This window comes from Numida meleagris, chromosome 8 (genome assembly GCF_002078875.1).
Source record: "Numida meleagris isolate 19003 breed g44 Domestic line chromosome 8, NumMel1.0, whole genome shotgun sequence".
NCBI lineage: Eukaryota > Metazoa > Chordata > Aves > Galliformes > Numididae > Numida > Numida meleagris.
The window spans coordinates 10,658,571-10,675,844 of NC_034416.1; the positions used below are offsets into that span (position 1 = coordinate 10,658,571).

Genomic DNA, 17,274 nt, shown 5'->3' on the forward strand with positions numbered 1-17,274 from the left:
CTTACTCTGTATACATTTAGAATGCATTTCAGCATACAGTTTTTACAACACCAGTAGGCTGACAATTTTTTTTATCATTTAGGTGGGGCTTTCTATACAGAAGGGGCATCTTGACGGACTGGTTGTCCGTCAAGATGAAGACTCTACCTTGTCAGAGCCAGGTACTGTGTCTGTAAAATCTATAGCGATGTTTACAGATTTGCTTTTGCACTCAAACAAGACGTGAAGATAGCTAAGTACTATCTTTTCTACTACATGCATGTGCTCCTTTCTGTGAGCTGTAATTCAGTCCCCAAAATCCAGCTTTCATTTCTGGTTATACTAGAGGTCTTAATGCATGGCTACTACAGCTTTGATAAATGAGTTTCCAAAATTCAACCTGGCTTACCAAAGGCTTCTCACCATCTCAGAAAAGCAGCTTGCAGTCAGTTATTGCAAATTGGCTTGGTGTTTTCTCATCCAGTACGCATGCAACCTGTGGCTGTTTTAGTCTGGTTATTAAAAAAAATCTCAGTTCTGGCAAAACATGTGCAGGGAATCCCTGCTTGCTTCAGTGTTCTAAGTGGATTCTTTTTCATTCACTTTGCCTTTCAGACTTTTTACAGGAGGTTATATCTGTTAAGATTATTTTCTCTTCTGAAGCTGTCATTGCTCTTTTCCTTCACAGGCTTATCTTGTGAAATACAAGTTTCCATGGAGATTTTATTTAAATAGCTCCCAGGTCCTATTTAATTCATAGATCAGAAACCTATAAACCACACCTCTCCCTTTTTTATAAGTGTACAAGGACATTTTTGAAAGAGAACATTATTCATTGGCTTGTCAGTCAAATGTATATTTGCAAACATGGGGTCTTAGGTCTGGCAGAGCAGAGCCTCCCATTTGGAATAGACTTAATTTGTTCATAAAACAGACAGAAGAGAGGGTGACTGACAAGACCATATTAGCCACAATACAGTTCATGCAATTTCAAAGCATTAAAAATGCTTTTTTTCCTCAAGATTTTTCCATAGTTAATTTGTGTGATATATCATGTCTCAAAAATAAAATCTTTAATTTTCATCTGAATTGATAGAATCCTAGAGCAAATGATTTAAACAAACATAAATATGCAAAAAAAAAATTCTGTATATTTTTAATGTTTCCAAGTGAGGATTTGTTTTCAAGAAGTGCAGTGGCAATGCTAAGTCATAGCCTGAACCAGTGATTGAGCACCTAGTGGGAAGGCAGGGCCAACCCGGGGGAGCTCAGGTGTGAGCAATGCACCTGAGTGACCAGAAGGGCTGGAGCCAGGATCCAACCCTTCCCAGACCTCATTTAAGGTTTGGCAGGGGAGGCAAAAGTATTTTGCTGGAGATTCCTGTGTACCTGAGGCATTTTGAAGGTAAGCAGCTTCTTTTCTTTGTTTCTGTGCCCAAGGCTGTTGTGTTTGAGCAAATTCTCACTTGCTGCCGCCTTGGACCTTGTTATTCTGCTGTCACTGCTGCGCTTTCTATCATGTTACAGCATTACAAGAGAAATAGTTTTTACTAATGCTGAGAATCAGTAAGGGAAAGGTATGCTAAATTAATGTATATATTAAACAGCTGCAATGGCAGAAGCCAATTTTATTAAATAATATTTGACAATTTTATAATATTTCTTTTACTTCTGTGGTTCAAAGGTCTATGCAATGGTGGGTAATTATGCCACCATTGGTGCAGAGGTGAAGCTGAAGCTTATAGCAGATGTAGCAATGTGGAATCCAGGTCCTTTTTTCCCTTGGATCACCCTTTGCTAGATGATACAATCAGAACACCATTAAAGTTGGAAAAGACCTCTAAGATCACCAAGTCCAGCTGTCAACCCATCCCCACCATGCCCTCTAACCATGTCCCTCTGCTTCACATCGCCACATTTCTTAACTGTCTCCAGGAAAGGTGACTCCCCCACCTCCCTGAATAGCCTGTGCCAGTGCTTCACCACTCTTTGTGAGAAGAAATTTTTTCTAACTCCTGACCTGAACATCCCTTGGTGCAACTTAAAGCCATTATGTTGTCACTGCTCTAAGCATGCATTAAGCTGCTGCCTGTGCCCTTTAGAGAGGGTGATGGTGATGTCAGTGAACGATTTCAGTGACGAAAGAAAATATTAGATGGAAAGTCTATGGGGCCCTGGGCAGCCTTACCTGGTTGGAGGCAGCCAGCTGACGGTGGAGACTGAGACTGGGTGGGCTTTAAGGTCCGTTCCAATCTCAGCCATTCTAAGATTCTATGATATTACAGTGAAATAAAGAAAGAGAAAGGAAGGAGAGTTGACAGGTAGTGCCTGTAACCACTGCAGTACCCTGACTCTGGTGTGGCGTTGTCAGGGAGCAAAGACTGTACACATGGATTGCTCTGACTGTCACAGAAAGTGTAGCCAGCTCTGGGGAAAACTGGGGAATGCCAGCTGATACTTGATACAGCCGGAAGACCAGTAGGTCTTTTTTGGCAGCTATTCAGGAAAACACTGAGAAATCCTCCTAACGGGTAAAACTATATTCTTGGGCAATATTGTGCCACTTGGAGAGAAACATCCTTTTCTGAGCATAGAGGGCATATCCTGAGCCGCAAACATCTCTTTGAGACCACCTTAATCCTAGTATTGTTCATCAGAGTGTACAATATCCTTCTTCAGTAAGATAAAAATAAACCTTTGTATTACAATTTTTCTTATTCTTCTGGGATTGGATGAGAGGAGAAATAAAACTGCATTTCAGTTGCACTGAGATATTATTCTAAACAATTGTGTGATGGGGAGATAGGAAATGCCAGCTCAGTGCAGTCATTTGCTCCATCAGTTGAACAGTGGTCCCAAATGATGGCTAATCAGAGATAAAGCAGGCACCAGCAGTGCAGTTTCAGTATTGCAGCTCCAGCAGATTTGCAAGGGAAATTCAAACCGACAGGTGGTCCTTACCTTTGGCAGAAGGTCAAAAGAACATCACAACTTTCTTGTCTCTCTGTTTTATCTTCCAGAGGTGGAGGGACTGGAGAAAATGTCTGAGTGCTTTTGTAGTGTTAACCCATTATACCCTTTATGACCTTATGATATTTACCAATGTTTAAGAAAAAAAATTAACTGTTTTTTCCACAGAACAGAGCTCCACTTTGGAGGCTTGTTCTTCCAAAGCTCCGTAACAAAGCTGAATATTTATTACTAAAATGTTATTATTGCGGTTTTTTGACATCTTCTTTTGTAGAAAAGAAGTGGGTTTTTGAACAGCAGCTTTTGTGGATTTTCATCATCTATATAGTTTTCCCTTTGCTCGAGTCTTACGAAAGTGCTTGTTGTACTAAGCTGTGCTGGTAGTTGGGGTGAAATGTTGGTCTGTCAGTACAACCCTCAATGTCAGGTTACCTGGCTGTGTTACCGGGTACGAAGGTTAGGATTTGGACCAGAATTTCTGATGTGCCTGCCAGGGAGGGCTGAGGCTTGGAGCATTGAAGCAGCCCATTAGCAAAATACTTGAATCGTATCACATTGATTAGAATTTTCCAGTTTAAATGAATTTTACCAAGCTATCTTTGTTGGTAATATCAAAATATAATTTGTTGGTGATCTGTGAGAGAGAAGGAGAAGTTTTGACACTGCAAAGTGGACACAATTGGTGTTGCAACAAGGCTTTCTGACATGAAGAATGTGTGAAATTATACTACTGGTGATAAAGTCATTGTGGGCGCTTCTTCCTAAGGGACAATCACATCTACTGTGGTGATTGGTGTTTTTCTGTGCTGGAGGTGGTCTCTGAAGCAGGTTGATGGTGCAGAAATCCCCAGCTGTTTGGTCTGCCACCTTCTGATAGGCAGCAGGAGATGCATGGTTGATAAAGTGATTGCAAGGACACTTAAAATAATTACTTAAAATGTAATTGAAAGGAAAATAATTGAATTATTCTCAGATGATGAGCTAGAACCCTTCTTTACAGAAAACAGTTTTCTGTGTTCAACAATGAGCCATATAATAGAATTAAATAAAGATGTAGAAAGTCCTCTTTTTTCTGCTGTGGTTCTGGCTCATAGGGCACTGCTGCACACTTGGACGAGGAGGATACAGAAAGCATTAATTAAAAGAAGAAGAAACAGAGGGTCAGGAGAGGCGTACTGATGTGAACGATAGGATGATTTGTCCTCTCAGATGTGTGTAATTGTTATAAATATTACAGTTAAATTTCATTTCTGAGAAATTAATGGCATGATTGTTTAGCAGACTGCACAGCTATCTGGGGCCCTGAGCTGAGTTCCAGCTGTAGCTGCTGGCTTGCTGCATAGGAAAACTTCCCCTGCAAATTGAAGTTTGGGCTCCTAGTGCTTTCCTTCTTGGTCAGAGGCCTCAGTTTAACTTATTCTGGAGCCTTTAATATTTGCAGTAAGATGTCAGAGCTTGAGAAAGTGAATAGGTCAGATAACAAATATTAAGGAAAGGCTTTGTCAGAAGACCTGCTTCTGACAGACCCTTTCTCCAGCAAGGAGTGTATATCAAATGTTTTGTCAGATGTTAGATTTCAGGCTAAGACATTTACCCATTCAAAATCTACTTTGCAGTGAAGATATGAAGTCATCGGGTGCAGAAATTCAGTGACATTCCTTCATCACCAAAAAATTAATGTTATTTGCATTTGGCTTTGGGAGAGATCTAGAAATGCCTCAGCATATGGGATGTCTGAAGAGCCATGTGTCATACTGAATGAGGTGACAGCAGGACAAATATGACTTTGCTGTAACGATGGTGATGTCAAGCTACCTGGGTCTGTGTTATTCAGTGTAGCTGTGCACTGCAAACTGAGATCTTGGGTGGATTTTTTTTTTTGAGGTGAGGGTTAAAACACAGCCAGCTCAAGGCTTTCCAGGGTTGTTTCATTCTTCCCCTTCTCCCTGTGAGCAGGGCTATCCCCAGCCCTGTGGGTAACAGAGGTAGGTGGCTAAAAAATGATATCCTCTGTAATGCTCTGCCTTGCAGCCAGGCCCTAGGGTTTGTGTGTTCTTGTTCTACTTGTGCAGCTGAAGAATGTTGGTGGCCTTTCTCACCTCCTGACTGAGTTCCCAAGGAAGAAGGTGACAGGCCAGGCACTTGGCAGAGCTGAGTGCTGAAGCAGTGACGTCCTCCCATCCCCCCCCTCCAATCTGTCTGTTTGGTGTTATGTCCCACGCAGTTTCCTTTTCTCCTTACAGCCTTAATCTTGAAAGTGTTTTCCAAACTGGATAGTTCTATGATTATGCTTAGGGAGTCAAGAGTGACTGTGCAGCTGTCATGGCACTGTGCAGCATGTCGTGAGTTGTGAGTCGTGTGGAACCTATGAGCCTGTTCTGACTCTGTTCCTATAACTTATTGTCACTGTCATGTCGTGATGGTATTAGCCATCAGGTAGACAGATCTTGGGGGTGATGACCAACCTCTTTGTTCTGGTTGTAGTGAAGATGGTCTTCAGAAGAATTGGTGAAATGTTTTCAGAGGAAGGCAAAGACTAGTGTTCGTTTTTTCTAAATGCTGAGCATCCTCTGCTTCCACAAATGTTAAAAGCCCCACAGCCTTTTTCTAAGCTGCTTCCTGCTGGTATGTGATTCAGTCTAATTCTAACTTTCTAGCCCAGATGATGTTATTTCCTTTGGGAAATTCTGAATAAATCCAGACACGTTTACAACCACTTTTATAGATAATTCTTCATTGAAGAAGAAAGTAACTCTGAAGCTGCTGTTTAAAAATAACCAGAAATTTTGTTGCAACGATTGATCCTTGGTGCGTTTTTCCTATCTGAAGTGAAACAACAATAATTTTGAGAAGATCTGTGTAGGATCTCTGAACAGGGAAGTTCAGCTTGAGCTCCAGTTTATCAGATTAGAGCATAGCATGTAAATCTTCGGTCTGCATCTCTTGGCTTTTTTTTTTTTGGAAACCTAATCAAGGTAATTGGCGTTTAACAATCAGTTTTTAGGATCTTGACAGTTCTGCAATGTGGCTTCTGTCTCTGCTCTGGGAAAGCAAGACTGAGGAGGAAATGGGAGCTATCATGTCCTGTGGATGAGTAACTGGCTGAGACAGAGCTTCCTTTGTATCAAGGCTTGAAGCCACACTGCTGTCTTATTACAGCCTGTGGCTATTGCAATAAAAAGCAGGTGCAGAAGAGAAATAGGGGAAATGGGGAATTTTTTTTTTTAAAAAGGTTGGTTTTGTATGTTAGCACTGAGGTATTTTTAAGCTGCCTATAGACTTGTGAATATATTCAAATTAAAATTTCTGTAACAAAATTGAGTGAATATATTTTGTGGTGTAATTTCTCTATCAGCAATCTCAGCATAAAACAGTTTTCAGCAGTCTCTGTTAGCTTCCTGTGTCACTATTGATTGCACATAGGTAAATATTTTTAGCTCTTAGGAAAATGGCTCACCTGTCTGACCTCCTTGTGGCTGTATGCATTCTTTCAACCAAACGAAAAATGTCCAATGCCCATTTTAAACACTTGCCATGTTTTAAAACATAGATTTTTTGAAGATGGGTGCAAATTAAGTTCAGAGTTCAACATATGTATGTCACTCCAAAAGTAACACTTCCTATTTATTTCCATGGAAAGTACAAGAGATACAAAGAGCACGTTATTTGATAGAGCAAATTCTCAGCTAAAAAACAGTTTTTCAACACATTTCACCACCATTACCTATGTATTTTTGCCAGTGATGAACAAGAGCCTGCATGCTGTGCTCATACAAATCTGCACTAGCGAAGGTGGCCCACTGTTTCACAGCTGCTGTGATGATGTGATTGCTAGGAAAATGTTGCCCAGATAGCCCATATTTCACTGGCCTGAACAGATGGAAGCCAGAAAGTGTCAAATCCAGACTATGTGGTGGGTGTGGTAAGACACTCTAGCCAAGACTGGCAACGTGGTCCATGGTCATCAAACTAGTATGGGGCCTGGTGTTGCTGTGTTGCGAGAGAGAGGTTCTCTCCTGCTCTGGCCTTACCCTGGTAGTATGAGCTTTCAGCTTAGCCAGCATCACGATGTAGTTCTCGAAGTTGATGATTTGTCTGGATTCCGGGAAATCCAGAAGTGTCACCCCTTTGCTATCCCAAAAGGCAGTGCACATCACTTTACCTGCTGAGGGCTGTGTCTTGAGCTTTTTCTTTGATGGGGAATTCACATATTGCCACTTAATGGACTGCCACTTTGACTCCATCTTGTGGTGGTGACACCATGTCTTGTCAGTGGTAGTGATGCAATCCAGAAAGCTGTCACCTTCAGCCTTGTGTTGGTTCAGAAAGTCCTGACAGACTTGCCTGCAGTGCTCTTTTTTTCCTGTGTGAGCATTGGTGGGTCCCACCTGGCACAACCTTTGTGGTGCTCCAACGTTGTTATTATTGTTTCCAACACATTGAAGCTGACACTGAGCTCTGTACAGAGTTCTCTGGTCATAATCTGCTGATTTGCACTGATGCGCTGATTGAGACACCCTTTATTTTGTGTTGTGACAGCTGTACATGGCCATCCGGAACATGACTTGTCTTTCATGCTGCTATTGCCATGGCTGAAACATACCACCCACTGCCTCTCTGCTACTTCCACTGTTTGATCTCCAGAAATGTTCAGAAAGCATTGATGAATGTCAGTGGGTGCTGTTTTTTCTGCATGGAGGAATTCAATTCCCCCCACTTTGCTTCGTGAATACTTCCATGTCAGATGCCATTCTGTCAGGCTATCTCTGCTGCCATCTGTCACATGGCAACAACATGTAGTGGGATATTGGTGGGTGGGTTCAATCTCTACTGCCATCCACCAACATTTGCCTCTGATGTTGTCGGGCAACATAATAAAATAGGAGGCACTACTTTCAGAGCAGCCTTCCGGTATCTGCCAATTCTCTTAACTAACTGTTTGACAAAAAATCTCTAGGTGAGTGATTTCTCATTCAATTCTTGTTTGCTGTTTCATTTAAGTTAATTTTCTGTCTTCGGTAGGAAGAACTTAGTATGATAACTCTGGGAAGCTATGGAAGTTCAGGACTGGTGCCCCAAAGAAGTTTTTTAAGCACCAGAGAAGGATGTACTGAATGTGTCCTGTGCTATTATGTTGGTGCATGGTATAGCACAGGATTTCCATTTTTCTCATAGTTGTGTAAGGTGCCATTCAGGGTCCATAATTGCGCACTGACTGATACTTCTTGACAAATGGGTTTAGGTGTAGGAGCCCACGGATCTTCAGCAAGGGACTTCCTAACTTCAGAATGTTGACTACATTCACATCACTTTGTTGTAGATATCTGTTTAAAATTAGAACCTGTTCATGTGCTGTAGGTAGCTGATCACCAGAATCATCTTCTCTATATTTCGTTAGTAACTGGATACAGCAGGAAATATACACCAGGGAGGTGGTAATAGTTTTGCTGTGTTGTCCTCTGATTAATCCTTTGTAGGACCAGTGATGAACTGGGTTTAACTGTCTTCATCTTCAAGTTCTTCAGTGCTGCCAATTTTGGAAGTTCATCTCATATAATGTGTGATAATTTTTGAAGGTGTAATAATCAGAATGTAGACACTTATTGAGAAGATATCACTGAATTACTGCAAACTGGGGAGAAATATCAGTGCATGTTCTGGCAAAGCTTCTGTTATATTTCTATCTCTGTATTTCCATTTGTAAAATGGGTAGGCAGTGTCATCCTCTGCAATGCTGAGGCATTGGTACTGTGCTTTGGAAACAGTTGACAGGTGCAGCGGCAAGTTTGTATCTTCTGAATGCTAGGATGTCGTGCCCTGGTATCTTATGGTGAGAGATCTGGTCAAAGAAATTAATGCATTTCTTAATTCTTTGCTTTTCTCTGACTATATATGAATAAGCTTAAAATTATTTAAAAAATTAAGGAAAAAATTGTCTATGACAGTAATCTGTCTCAGCTAAGGTTATGTGAAGTTGTCTCTGGTTCTAATACAGTAAAATGAAAAACCATGAGCCCTCCTGTCTTCCCCATGGAGTATTTAACAACGTCTCATTCCGAGTATTTAGGTAAGAAAGGCAGACAGCAGTGTATCTGAAATGGCTATACTCTCTGCAACGCTGCTCTGCTTCCTGCCCTTTTTAGACACTAAGATGGGCTTTATCTATAAAATGTGTTATATATGTGTATATAGATATATGTTATGGCAACTTTGGGAAATGAGTTGCAGAAAATTTGTTAGAGAAAACTTGTCAACTTTTTTGTCACTGTTTCGAAAAGCAATAATAACAAAACTTTATTGGCTGACCTGTTAGTAATATATAATTTCACATTGATCTACATGGAAATGCTTCATAGATTGTCCTCCCCTGGTACACAGCCCTCTTGGGTACCACATCTAATATTTGTTTTTCCACTGGATCAGTACCATTTTGTTTGCATGCCGTGCATTCTTGACATATCAGGAAGATGCCAGTGAAGAGAAACAAAACCAAAGCAAGACAAGTTTTCCTATCCTTACAACCTTGAAAGTTATTTTTATCTTAAGTGTGAAAATTAGAGGTAAGTTGCCAATAGGTTAAATTGTGGTATGTAGAGAAGAGCAGTGATTTTAACGCTAAAGTATTCCTCAGTTAGCTTGGGAATAACTGCTGTATATCAATTACATACTGAGTAGGAAGTTTGAAGACAACTGGTATTGCTAGAAATTCTGCCTGTCAAATTTGTCATAGTTTATTTAATTACAAGTATGAAGAAAAAACAACCTAGTAGCTTTTCACTCTCTCTCCCCCCTGGGGCAGATGGGTATTAAAGCCAATTCAGTCTGTTTCCTGATTGCTTCAGGCTACAGAAAATTGTTCCCCAGGGAAGAGAAGTAAATCAGTTATGATCTTTAGTCTCTCAGAGAGAGATTAGAGCCACCACACTGGTGGAACAGCAGTAGGCTTCCTCTGTGTAACTGATTTCACCTTTAATCCTACCATTGATTGAATATTGCTAAGAACACTGCCATGCATTTTAAGGTCAAATCGATGATGAACACCCCAGGCAAAGGAAGTTATTTACACAGAAAGGTAAAGACGAGCCTTTAGCTTTATTATTTCAAAAAAGCAGTAAAACACCTACTTTGGGGTGTGGGAGGAAAAAAAAAAGATTCCAATTTCAGCCATCAACCTTTCCCAAGTTTTGTAAGGCTGCTTATCGCAGTAGTATCTGAACACCCTCCAGATGATATGGAACACCAAAGTCTTTAGGGGCTTCACTGAATCTTTTGCTCTGCTCCAGGTTTTACCTGGAGTTTTCCTCTGCTTCCAGGTAAAAGTCTTGATGTGAGACTTTTTTCCGTATCTTCTGGTGTTAATTTCCATATAGTATTAAGTGGATATAGGGCAAAATGTACCATCAGAATTGCAAGAGTTATTTTATGGCAGGAAGTGTTTTTGTAGAAGATTAAAAAAAAAAAAAAGATTTTCTAAAGGAAAAAAAGAAAAAGATCATGCCAGGTACTGCTGATTTCTCTCTCTCTTTGCCTGCCATTTTATGTACATAACAGAAGTGGAATTTTTGTTATTGCAATCTATTTTTTAATTAGTAAAAGAAACGTCATCTGTCTCCACTGAGTTGAAAAGCCCCAAATTAGCCTGACAAGATAGACTTGTGCAGTTATATACAGAATCTGTGTATACTGAAGCTACTGAAAATGAGTTTGTGTAGCGCTGCAGAAGGCCATGAAAAAATAGAATTGACATAGCTACCAGTGAGGTCTGGTACAAAACTGTTCTTTCTTTTGTTTGCTTACTTTATAGTGCTGCTCCTAAAGGTTTTTGGTTGTTGAGAGCCTCATTTGTTTTCTAATGCAGAGTGCACCAACCCTTGGGTGGACAGCCAGGGTGAATCATCTGCGCTGTGTTCATATAAGGCATGTAGAGCCATTGGTTTGACGTCCTTCCTGCAGGGCACTTGATCAGGTCTGCTGAGAATCTGTAAGTCTAGCTGGCAAAGATACACTTCTTCTTTTTGTTACTCTTTTGGCATTCCAATATCCAGCTTTTTAGCATGGCTTATTTGCATGCCTTCATACTTGAAATGACCTCTCTAATCTTCCATCATGAAGATTTTCCTCTAGAATGAAGACCTGTATTTGGATCCTGTGATCGCTTACTTCTGTCTCTGGAACTCAGGAGAGATCTGATCCATTGGGTGATCATGGGCAAGCCGCAGGTCTTCTGTTTCTCTTCCCAGAAGACATATATGCTGCTTACTAATCCTGAAAGCTGTTGGGAGCAGAAATTTGGAGCCAGCTCCTAAAAGGACTGGGAAATATACTAACGAATATTAAAGATATGTAAAACGGACTGGGACCCAGATACACATGCAGAGTTACTTGCTGGATTGGTTAGGAAGAAATGACTAGTCTAGAAAAGTCCAAAAAACGCTGCTGATGAGTCAGTCTTTATTTAAACCAGCTTTGTATAGCTCACTGGTTGGGTCACCATCAGAGCTTGCTTCATGTGCTCACAGCATTTTTGGGATGTTCTCAGCTGACTTAGGTATCCCATCTGCCTATATCTTAGCACTCTGGTTTGCTGGTCTTTACTTAGGACATATCTCACATAATACTGCTTGATTCTAAGTACCCTTTTTCTATAGGGTATATCTATGTCCTTTGCTGTCCTTAATCCCTCTGTTGTTACTCTCTGTGTTGTGGGGATCCTGTCAGATGCTTCTGTGTGTGTGTGAACACAATTGCATTAACACTAACAGGTCCAGCACTAGTGTATGTTCAGTTTTGGTCATGCCTTGCTGATGGTTGTCTTGGTCAGGTCTTATCCTGACCAAATCAGCCAGGATCTGGTGACCTTACTGATGGCTCACACCATGCTGAGCCCTGGCTATGATGACCAACTAGCACTTGACTTGCAGATCTGGGCCCATTTAAGACCTGCTACCCACACTTGTGCTACCAGAGGAAGCTGGAGAGATGAGAACCAAATGCCTTGTTGCGTGCCTTCAGGAACACCAGTCAGCTGGTGTTCTGGGTCTCTCCAGCAAAATTCAGAGCATTTATTTCCATCCATGGCAGCAAGTACTGCAATGACTCCAAAAAGGGATATAGAAAGGGCTGCTGTGGAGGTCAATGGTTTCACTGACCAGTGCAGACCAGAAACAGATCCCTGGGCTGAGAGCAGACTTTCTCTTCTGCAGAGTCAAAAGGCACCCAACAAAGCTGGTGTTAAGACTGACAGAAGCTCTCAGTAGTAGGAAAAAGCCCGGCTCCTTCCTTCCTCCCCCTTGCACATTGGATTAGTTGGATTTGCCAGTTCACTTAGCCAAGTGAAAGCCTCAGTCCCTTCCCCCTTCTCCTGCCTCCTGCTGGGATGAGTGTTAAGGCAAAATCCCCTGCTTGCACCCCTGGCACCTCCTGCTCCAGCACTCTGTGAAGAGCAGCAGGCAGACAGGCTTGTGCAATGCCTTGCCAAGGAGGAATCTGCAAAACTTTTCAGAGCTGCCTCTTAATTTTCCAGCAGTCACTATGGGAAGGGATGTGCTCTCCAGTTTGTTTTGTTTTCTTGGTGTTTGCCTGACTTCCTCATGCTTATTCACGCTCCCAAGCATTTCTCTGGTTTAGCCACAAGGTGCCATCAGTAGACGCTTATACAACAGTTTTATGCCTGCTAGAAGTACAGAAAGGCAGCAAAATGTCCCTAATGTTGTATAAAGGGAAAGGCTATTAAATGTAAACTGCAAGCAGAAGGAGATCCAAATATAAAGCAAAACATGCGGGTGAAAGGTGACTTGAACAGTGTAGACCTTGTAGGTATAATGCTGTTGCACTGACAGCCTCCTCAGATCAGATTTATTTATGAATAAATGTAATACTCAGTGTTCCTAGTGACAAGTGCCCCTGATGCTGTATGTCCCATTGTGTTTGCGGCTATGAGAGGATAAATCAGAATGCATGGCCCCTGCCTCCGAGCCCTTCCAGGCAGATTGGAGGTAGAGAGTACATGAAGGGGAAATAATTAGGAAAAGGGGAGTAAGGATGAAAGTTATAAGGAGAGTAAATTGTCCTGGAGCATCTTCATGTTTCTGAAAGAGTATTTCCTGTTGACCTTTTGCCTTTTGTATCAGATGGCTGTTTCACATAGGCAGTTTTGGAGGGGAGATCTGACAAAGAAGGTAACAGTGACTTTACTGAGCAACCTTGGAAGGAGTCACGCTTGAGAAGTAGCAAGCAGGAGAGGAGACCCAGTACAAACCAGTAAGGCCAGCAGCAGACATCGCAGGGACAGGTGTTGTTTACAGAGTGCTGCGAGACCAAAGTATTTTCAAGTATGTGATGCAGCTGCAGGATGAGCAGGTCCTTTTTAACAGGCTAAACTTTGGAAACCAGGATTTAAATCTTGGAAAAGCAGTTCATACTCCCTGGGAAAGCAGGGCACTACAAAATGTTCTCAGCAAACACTATTATAATTTGCTGTTGTGTAGCAGCATGGGTGGAAGGGGCTGATTCCCACTACCTGGAAGGGAGTGGTCAGGATGCAGGTAGGTAGCAGTGCATATGGGAAAAGATAGGAGCATAGCAATCATTTTGGAGAAGCTTCAGTGCACAGAAGCAGAACCAGTGCTAGAGTAATGAAGTGAACAAGGGAGCCTGGGAGGTTATGGGGCTATGGCTGAGAGCGAGGCACCTCTGCCTTCTTGGGTTTGAGGCTTTGCTTCCTGATTGCATTTCTGACTGCCTCTGATGCAGCGTACTTTGTTTGCTGACTTTCTTTTTTGGTTCCCTACAAATTGACCCATTTGCTTTACTCTGTGTATTTTTAATTCTCTGTTGCAGAATATCTGCACTTTGGGCCCATTTGGTAAATTAACATCAGTGTTTCAATAAGACTGCTATCAGTCCTTATTTTGCATTAAGTCTTGCCTACAGGTTTTTTCTTTCTCCCTCCTCCTCTCTATGACTAATAGATATCATTTCAACAGTTTGACTAACTGCCGTGTTATAGAAAAGGCAGTAATTTATACTGATGTAATGGCTGTGATAAAAATCATTTGTGTGCTGATTTTATAAATTAGGTAGGAAATGTGAGTGCCTCTGAAAAATGAAGTGCTACCACATGAATTCCAGTGTTGTTAATGCTTCATACCTTTCTGCTTCATTAAACCAATTTCACGGGGAGATGAGTTAGAGGAGGAAGCTGTGCTGCTTAAGGGATGCAACAATGGTTTATTGAAAGAAATGGGGATAAGATTAAATTAAGTGCTACTTGAGAAATATGGAAATACAAAAATATTCAAGCTTATAGATGGCGAATTCAAAAATATGATAAGTTAGCTCTTTCATACCCAAAGAACTGTCTCATCATAATTACACAGGCTGAATTCACAGGCTACTAATTAATATTGAAGAGTTTCTCGAACCGCTCTTATAAATGAGTCAGAGTGCCCTAGAACTAATTTATAACTATTTCCTTTTGGAGACCAAGACAACTTAAAATGCTGCTTTCAGTGCATTCCTATCCTGGCTGCTAAATCCTCAGAAATGATTTCTGCCATATATTTTTAATTCATGTATTATTTCATGTATTTCATTTATTAGCAGAACTTAAAGTGGGGGGGGGGGGGGAACCTGTAAGATTAAGAAGCCTTCAGGTCTGGTAAGATGCTCCTAATTTAGGATAATGATCCAAAGCAGCCGAAAATAACTTTTTTTGTCCATGTGTGATCTGAATCCAGCTGCATTGAAACCAATAAGTTCTAGTTATGTTTGCGTCAGATTTTTTTCTCTGTCAGGAGCTGCGGAATGAATCAGGAATGTAACTTAAGAAAGAGCACATTTGTGACCACAGAATGCCTTGAAGATCAGGTAGGATCTAACACTGAGATGCTAACTGATTCTTTTACCACTTCCATAAACTAGCTGCAAGTACTTTTTTCCCTTTCCCTCTTCTTCCTCGAGGACTAGAAGTTTTCTTTCTCAAACGACTAAACCCTATTTGTTCTGTGGATGGTGGAACATGTAAATACAAAGGGAGTCATTCATTAAATAAGAGGCTTATGCATACACAAGTTTTAAAAAATGCATAGTTTCAAAGCACAACTGAGAGGCTGCTATTTTACCCCTGATTCACAATGAGAACTCTGTGTACAAGTGACCCAAGTACTGGGATTTGGTCCAGCTCTCAGATTAGCACAGAAAACACGTAGAGACACGGACATCCCCCATCCCCCTCCCACTGGAGATAATAGGAGCTCATAAATGTGCTCATCGGGAATGTGTGTGGGATCTTATTGACAGAAGCATATGCATCGCTACCTTCTGCTGGGAGAGACCACGTTTCTTCTCACGTTTGATGGGTGCATCACCTAACATTAGCACTATTGCACCATTGGCACTTGCTATCCATATGCTTTCACTTAAGATAAATCACTCTATGAAATAGGATAATGTGTCAGACAGCTTTAAGGCTGGATGTTGCCAAGTGCTCTCAATTCCCAATGAGAGGTAATCAGAGCTGAGGACACTTAGCCCTTCTCTGGATCTGTTCTAGCAGCAAGTATGTAATATTACAGTGCAGCTCATTTCAGCACTGGCAAGGATCTTCCCAACAAAGTGCTGGGCACTGTCCAACCCTAGCACTGCTGGATGACTTTAGCAGGATTTGGCACCTTCTGGGTTTGGGCTGTAAGATGTAATTAGTGATTCAACTCATCTCCAAGTGCAGTTCATACGATTTCCTTCTTCCTTTCTTAAAAAAAAATCTGTTTGGGAAGGAAGGAAGAAATACAATAGGAATGAAAGTGGAATTTCTTCCAGCGGAAGAATTCTGTGGACTTAAAACCTTTGTCACTACATATGACAGAAAGTCCCAAACCTGAAATTTGGAATTCAGTGACATCTGAAAAGATATTTGTTACTTTCAACTAATAGAATTGACTTGTTTCAATAACTTTCTCAAGGTGTGTGTGTGTGTGTGTGGGGGGGAACAACAAAAACAGAAAAGGAACCTGTATGTTCTCAGTAAGATTTTTATTATAGGTGTTCCAAGGAAAAATTGTACTTTGAACTAGCCCTACTTGCACAAGACCCACAAATTACCCATTCTGTGACGTTCTCCCTTCTAACCGTACCAGCATATTTTCCATTATACTGTAGAGATATACAGCCATTTTCTGTGCAATTTGGTGAATTTTCAGTGGCTCAAGAATCCAATTTCTTTCTCTGCATAAGTTTGTGTCGCTGCTATGCTCAGGCAGGAGCTGCGGGGTGGTGTGAGTTATGGCTGCAGTGTGCTGAGCCTGCTGGCTGCAGTCACCCAGGTTGGCAGTGCCCAGGCCTGCCTTCATGCACTGCTGGGCGCCCCTTGGTAGTGGTGGGGAGTGCTGCATCTTCCTGGGAGAACTCACAGTGTCTCAGTTCTGAGCTTATTTTTAAAATCTTGCTTTCTTTCTCTCTTTGACCATGTATCCTGTTTTCTCCTTCTTTCTCTTCTGTTTTTTTTTTTTTTGGGGGGGGGTGGCAGGGGATATTTTTCTGTTTCTTACTTTCATCCTTTTCCTAGTTGTTCATTTCCTGTTTACTTTCTCCTCTCTGCTACTCTCTCTTTTATTGTGCACTGTTGACAGCATTTCATCTTTGCACATCTTGCCTTACTGCAAGTGTTGAGTGCAGATTGCAAAATAAATTAACATGCTGGATACTAAAGACAAACTGCATCAAAGATTTAATAATGACTAAAGGAGGCTGCCCACAATTGCTGAAGTATTTAGTTTAGAGAGACACTTTAAAAACATAAAGATGTATATGAAAAATAGCTGTATGATGTGCCTGTAGGGAGTTTCAAGCTCCATTTTTTTAATATCAATATGTATTTTGAATCACTAAGGGATAAAGAGTGGAGCTGGGTTCACATTGGCTAGAAGATCTTGGCTCATGTTATAGAATACCTCACCAACTCAGAGTTAAGTGAGGGAACACAACCGTATTGTTTCTTACCAGTTTTCCTGCCCCCAGTTGCGTTGTATTAGCCTGATTGGTTTAATTTGGAGGCTTTATAGAGAGCAAATCCTTTATGGGGAAATTGCAAGGCAGCTGTTGTTAGAAGCTACTTACAAGTGGGTAGACAAACTTTGCTGTGGAAATGTAATTAGTTTAGGTTAGAAACATCTTGGGTTTATTTCTATGTTTTAGGCTGTCTGTATTTTCAGAGATTTAGTGCTGTTAGGTAACTTCGGAACTGCAGCTTTGTAAAGGATATGAGGCACTTTTAGAGTAAAAATGAGATATGTATTAATCTTAAAAGAGTACTGACAGAGGAAATGT

The 17,274-nt window shown here is 41.1% G+C and overlaps 1 long non-coding RNA gene across 1 annotated transcript; it reads left to right on the forward strand.

Annotated features, from left to right (window-relative positions):
* Window positions 1,352-14,033, forward strand: LOC110403303. Its single transcript, XR_002441610.1, has 3 exons — window positions 1,352-1,384; window positions 10,808-10,930; window positions 11,062-14,033. It is a non-coding gene; the product is annotated as an uncharacterized LOC110403303 (long non-coding RNA).